This window comes from Meleagris gallopavo, chromosome 5 (assembly GCF_000146605.3).
Source record: "Meleagris gallopavo isolate NT-WF06-2002-E0010 breed Aviagen turkey brand Nicholas breeding stock chromosome 5, Turkey_5.1, whole genome shotgun sequence".
Classification (NCBI taxonomy): Eukaryota; Metazoa; Chordata; class Aves; order Galliformes; family Phasianidae; genus Meleagris; species Meleagris gallopavo.
This window is the reverse complement of record NC_015015.2, coordinates 34,978,701-34,984,673: the sequence shown is the minus strand read 5'-3', so window position 1 is coordinate 34,984,673 and position 5,973 is coordinate 34,978,701.

The following is a 5,973-nucleotide window of genomic DNA, read 5'->3' as shown; positions in this document are numbered from 1 at the left end:
TTTTTTTTAATATAAGATGCCACAAACAGTGATTCTTAGGGTATAAATTGCAATTTTTTTTCGTTAAAGTCAATTTAAATCACTGGTCTGTGGGATAAAGGAAAATATATAGGCAAAGAATTGTCTTTCTTAATATCTTCACATGCACAAGTCAGAAATAAATATGCAGAAAGTTGGAAATAAAGAAGCAGAGAATGATGAACTTTGGGTTTATGTTTTTCAAGTTGAGCAACTTCTGCAGACTTCTATAAACCAGTGTCTGTTGTTCCTATTCAGTGGAATATCTCTGATGTGAGCTGAACACAAGATTGTAGTTTATGCAGTCTACTGTAAGAAAGAGCAAACTGTTTGACTCAGATTTACGGAGCTTCCTCTTTCCACAGGGATAGGATCACAATGAAGGAAAAAGGACAAATGGGTTTGAGTGTATTCAAGAGTGTTCAGTGGGAATGAGATCATTATTGTAGTGTTTAATCCTGAAATAAGGATAGACCATCTCAGATCATCTCATAGATCTGGTGCCAGCATCTGTCAGAGATGAATACTCAAACTACTTTGTGATATTAGTCTGAGTTCATGTTGTGTTGTTGTAAACATGGAGCTCTCCAGAGAAATGTAGAATAGAGCATTTATATCTGTAATGAGTGTTTTGATGTTTTCGTGTTAAAAAAAATAAAAAAATTATAACATCTTGAGTTATAGCTCTTCAACATCTTTTAAGTAGCTGAAAACTAAAGGTTGGTTATAGAAGCAGCCATTTCACTTAATCTATTTTGGGGGACTGCTGTGTTGTCAGGCTTATTTTCCCATCTCTCAGCTGCAGTGTGAAAGAGTGCACAGAAAACTGATGCTACAGTATCTGTGACCATGGAGGTTTAAACCAAAATAATAGTAACCTTACAAGTCATGCTGTCTGCAAGAGGAATAAGAAACATTCTCCCATCAGAATTTGTCATTTTGATAGATAATAACATTTTGTTTCCACTTTGAACATGTGTAAACGTCCCGCTGAGTCTTTCATTTATTTAAAGAGGAAAATGACCAAATTGAGCCCTCCTTCTCCCCTTGACATGCTTCCTGTGTCCGTTCTCCTCCAGAGCATTCCCCCACACCCCTGGCCTACTTTCAGAAATTTCTCACCTGCTTTCTCACCCCACTCCTCCCATTTCTCTTGGTACATCAGTTTTACCTTCTCATCACTTCTTGTTTTCTTCCCTGCTATCTCTGGTTCTCTCCTGCTCCCCTGCATTACCATTGTATATTAAAAGCATGTAGCAAACAGGAAAAAAATCCCACTTTTGATCCATTAGCTGGTTTCTCATGTTGAAAGCATGTCACCTTATAAATTGTTCAAAGAGCTAACTTTACTTCAGTTTATCAAACTGTGGCAAATACTTTAGAATGATGTCTCAAGATATTTGAACAGTTCCACTATGGTTACAGGGTTTAACTTTGAAACATGGGCTTGACCATTTAGATAGAGAGCTGCTATATTGGGTTATTTTATGCTTTTCTCAGTGCTATAAGCCTGAACTATTGATTTCTTCAATCATTAAAAAAAAAAAACAAAACAACAAAACATTTTCAGCCATTAGCTTTCACAAAAGCACTGTGTTCTCACAGTGTGGAGAGGTGCTATGGATGCAGGAATATATCTCACATTGAATACTGAAGTTGTAGAAACAGACAGAAGTACAGTGTAGAAACAGTGTTTCGCACTGTATGTCAACACAGAAATATGAGAGTCAATTGCATGCAATTTGTTAAGGCTGCATAGTTATATCAAGAAAATCTGTTTTATAAAATACATAGAAAACTGCTGCAAGTGTATCACCAATATACTATGAATGTATTACCAACGTGGTTATATATGTGTGCACATATATGTTTGAAGAAGTAACCTTTTATTACCAGAGCTTATATTAACCTATTTTCATCTGCTTTGTTTTCTGAAAACTTCCATTATGCTTAATTCATCTCAAGTTTTTCTGTGCAGTCATGAGAAACTGGCAGCAACACAGTGAGGATTTATTTCCTTTTCCTGATCTTAAAAAGAAAAGTTTGGGTAGAAGGATTATATTTAGGAAGGCCATCTGAGGGTGCTCTTCGACAACGCAGCAAAGGCAAGTTAATGACATGTGTCTGAGGAGAAGAGGCTTCCTGCAGAAGCCAGGCTATGTGTTCCCCTGCATTTCTCCTGGCTTTTATTCCTGCTGCACCACACAGTGAATTCAGGAATTTACACTTCTCACTCATTGTGGAAAAGGTCAGGTTTATGCTTTTTTAGCTAGGACTAATGCCTGAAATGTCTGAGGTGTTTCTGAGACTTGCCTTGGACTGTACAGTTCAGGACACAATATGAGGGCTAACTCTGGAGGAGCTATACTTTGTGCTCCAGGAAGCTGCTACGCTCCTGCATGCTGCTCACTGTGCTTCCAGACAGTGCTAGGCCAGTGTACTGCAAGCATCTTGTACAGTACACCTGATTCTTCCAGCAAGAATTGGATGTTCTTTTTCAAATATCACGCAGCTTTTATGTACATTCCCAATATACTTAACTTAGACCAATGTTATGTTTGGATCTGTGGAAAAAAGCAAATAGTTCTGATGTCCTCATACTTGTCTCTGCCTGGCAAATCCCAGGTAAGAGCCTTGATTGCCCAGTGATTACTTGTGTCTCAGTTTCTCAGCATGCATATATATATGTATATAAATATATTAAATATATTAAATATATATATATATATACACACCCTGCCTATTCTGCAGTACTCTGAGTACTGTAGACTGGACAGAGAAGTGGTGAGATCCAGCCCAGCACATCTCAACATCTCAGCTGTTGAGAATGCTCAGAAGATGCATAAGGCCTTTAAAAGCTTTTAAAGTTTAATTTAAGCATAAAACTTGGAGTTGCATGATGTCAGACATGCACGTGCCTGGCTCCAGCCCTAGTTTCCTCCTTTCACTGCATTTTGCTGTGCCTTGGCCACCCTCTCCCCATGAAGATCAGTGATATGAATTAACCAAATTCCTCAGATTCTGAAGTGCTGACTAGGAGCACTGTGGAGGCTGGGACTCCTGCCATGCCACAGTCCTCCCAAGCACACTGCATGGGGAATGTGTCATGCAGCTTTTGATATCCAAGGGCCAGGATTTCTTGACAGCTTGTTTTTTTGCTTTGTTCATTCAGTATCCTAATGAGATAAACTCCATCCGTCTTCAGCTTTTTTATGGCATTCTGGGGGAACTGTATCTGGCAGTGTTTTGAGTAGAGGATTAAATGGCTTTACTGTAGACTAGTTAGAAAATAAGTTATAGGTAAATTATCTCACCTGATACTATGTGGAATTCAGAAGGTGCACGCATGTACTAAGCGCAGATGAAGTTGTTTTTTTTTTTGGTCAGGATTGGTGTAATCCAGGCATAATTAGGGGTAGCTCCCATTAAAATTAGTGGAGGTTTCAGAAATGCTTGTTGCCAAGTTCTTCAGTGTGTGGAATCATTAGAAGTATCTGCTGTGATGCAATGGCAGCAGTGAGATGCTCTGGATGTACAGCAATCAAGGTTAATAATGTACCAGCATTACGTGCATTTCAGAGCATGCATCACAGCTTGTAGTTCTAGGCAATTAAGATAGTAAATTCCAGCCCGAAATGTGATGATTTCCATGTACATAATACATGCACCTATAATTATTTTAAGCAAATGGTCATTCTGAATATGTTATTAATTTAATCTTGTAGTACTTACTTTTTAATGCATGACATCAATAATAAATGCTGCAGTCACATGGCCACTTGTGCCTATTGTGATGTTTTGGATTGGCATCCATGTTCTGCCTGTGTGCACAAAAGGCTGCCTCATTTCTCTGGCTGTAAGCTCAGAAAACAGCTCCAAATCCAGGGCCCACCTGTAAGCCTGGTGCTGGGCACTCCCTGGCTGAGCCCCTAAGGATGGGCTAAGGCTTATTTTCTGGCATTGCTAAAGTATATACCTCACCCTCTCAAGCTCTTCAGCACATGGTCACCCTTATACCTCAAAAAGCAGAACTTTCCATTTGGAAGGACATCAGTTGGTTATTAGAATCTTGTTTGCTTGGCTTCTGTGTCAAGGATGGTACAAATATTTTAAATGAAGAAGTCATCACTAGTGATCTAGAACTCGGCTGTCTAAAACTCAGACATAGTGATGTGGTGTCTCCATGCTAGTGATCACTGCATCCATCTCACTTTGTACTTTTCAGATTCAGATCTTACTAAATATAAACATCTCCATGTTGAACATATACCTTATTCTTGTAACTTGTTTGTGCAGTACTTCTCACTAATAAGCCTGATGATTTTTTTTGGAAGAATAAGGTTCAGTTGTCAGAAGAATTATCTATTTATTTTTATGGCATAATATCACAATGTCTTTAACTTGCTTCCTTCAGAAATCGCCTTTTCATCATTGTCTTTGATCAGAAGTGTGTTTTTATCACCTTAAGTTCTGATGATGACATGTCAAAGAAACACTTTCCCAGACTCTTCCAGGAAGTAAGAGAGATTTCTCGGTAAGTTACTCCTATGAAAACCAATTCCTGCTTCAAAGACAACAGCACCTGTGTTGCCAGGGCTTGCAGAGTGGACTTACTGAACAGGCCAAAGCTATTTTATTTACTTCTTCCCACATAGGGTTTCCTTGGTCTAATGCCTTGCAGAAGCATAAAGCCAAAACAGACAAAGGGAGACAGACTTCCTTGGCTGTATTCTGGCCATAAATTGTACCATAGCATCTGAAATGTCTGCAAGACTCTGACCACTTAACTCCAAACTGCAGTGATCAGAGATGACACAGGACTCCATATTTGCAAGTGAAAGTTTGCATATCTGTTTTCTGTGATGCATTGGGCTGACAAGAGATGGAGGATCTGATGGCATCCTGTGTGGCTTACATTCTAGCCACCTGCTATTGACAACTAACAAGCCATGTTGCCTCCCTTGACCATTCTTGTTGTTTTTTTCCCTCCAAATATATTAAGTTCACCTTAACATTAGTTAGATCTTTCTACTACTGTGACAGAGAGAGTGTGCCAGAACCATGCTTTCATACTTTGAAGCCTTGCTTTAATTGCAGCCTAAATATATTCTTGGACATCTTATGTTGTGCATGTGTTATTCTTTCATCTGAATAGCTTTACCTTTACCTTTATTTGTTCATAACAAGATCTTGTAAGACAGCCTTCTTCATTCCCCTAATTGTCCTAGCAGCACCTCTTGGCAGCTTGTTCACTTTGAGTTGATCTGTCCTGAACTTGCTGGACCAGGTCTTATCACTACATGTTATAAAGATACCAACATATTCCTTTCTCTGCATCTTAGGATCCTATATCTTCTTCCATTCATGTCTGATATACACTGACTGATATACCTACTTCTTTCTTCTCCTTTGCTCTATCCTCATGCATTTATACATCTCTTTTGGTCCTTAAGTTCATCACTTCACATTATTTACCTTGAAATTCCATTCTGTTTTTCTTCCTGCAGTTCTTCAAGATCATACAAATCTTTCTGTGTGATATTCCAGTTCTCTTCTGCATCTGTAGTATCTTCCAGTTTTGTGCTGTCAGCAAATTTCATATGCTCATTTACTTTCTATTTTTTATGTCAAAGTCATTAATGAGAAGATTAAATAAAAATGTTCCGAGAGTGAATCTAGGAAGCTCTGCTAGTATTTCCCCTTTCTCTTAACAGAAGTCTTCTTCAGTTAGTTTCTCATATGCTTTACAGTTCAAATGTTAGTTGATTTTCACATTAATTAATGCTTTCTCATTTGGTGTTACACAAACTTCATTCAGGAAGCTCAGCAAGATGAGATCTATCTCTATTGTGTCTATCTCTGTGAAGAACAGGAAAGTATATTATCAAATGAACACATCAAATGAGACTATCACCATTTAGCAATGGGTAGACATTTTTCTCCCATTTTTATATA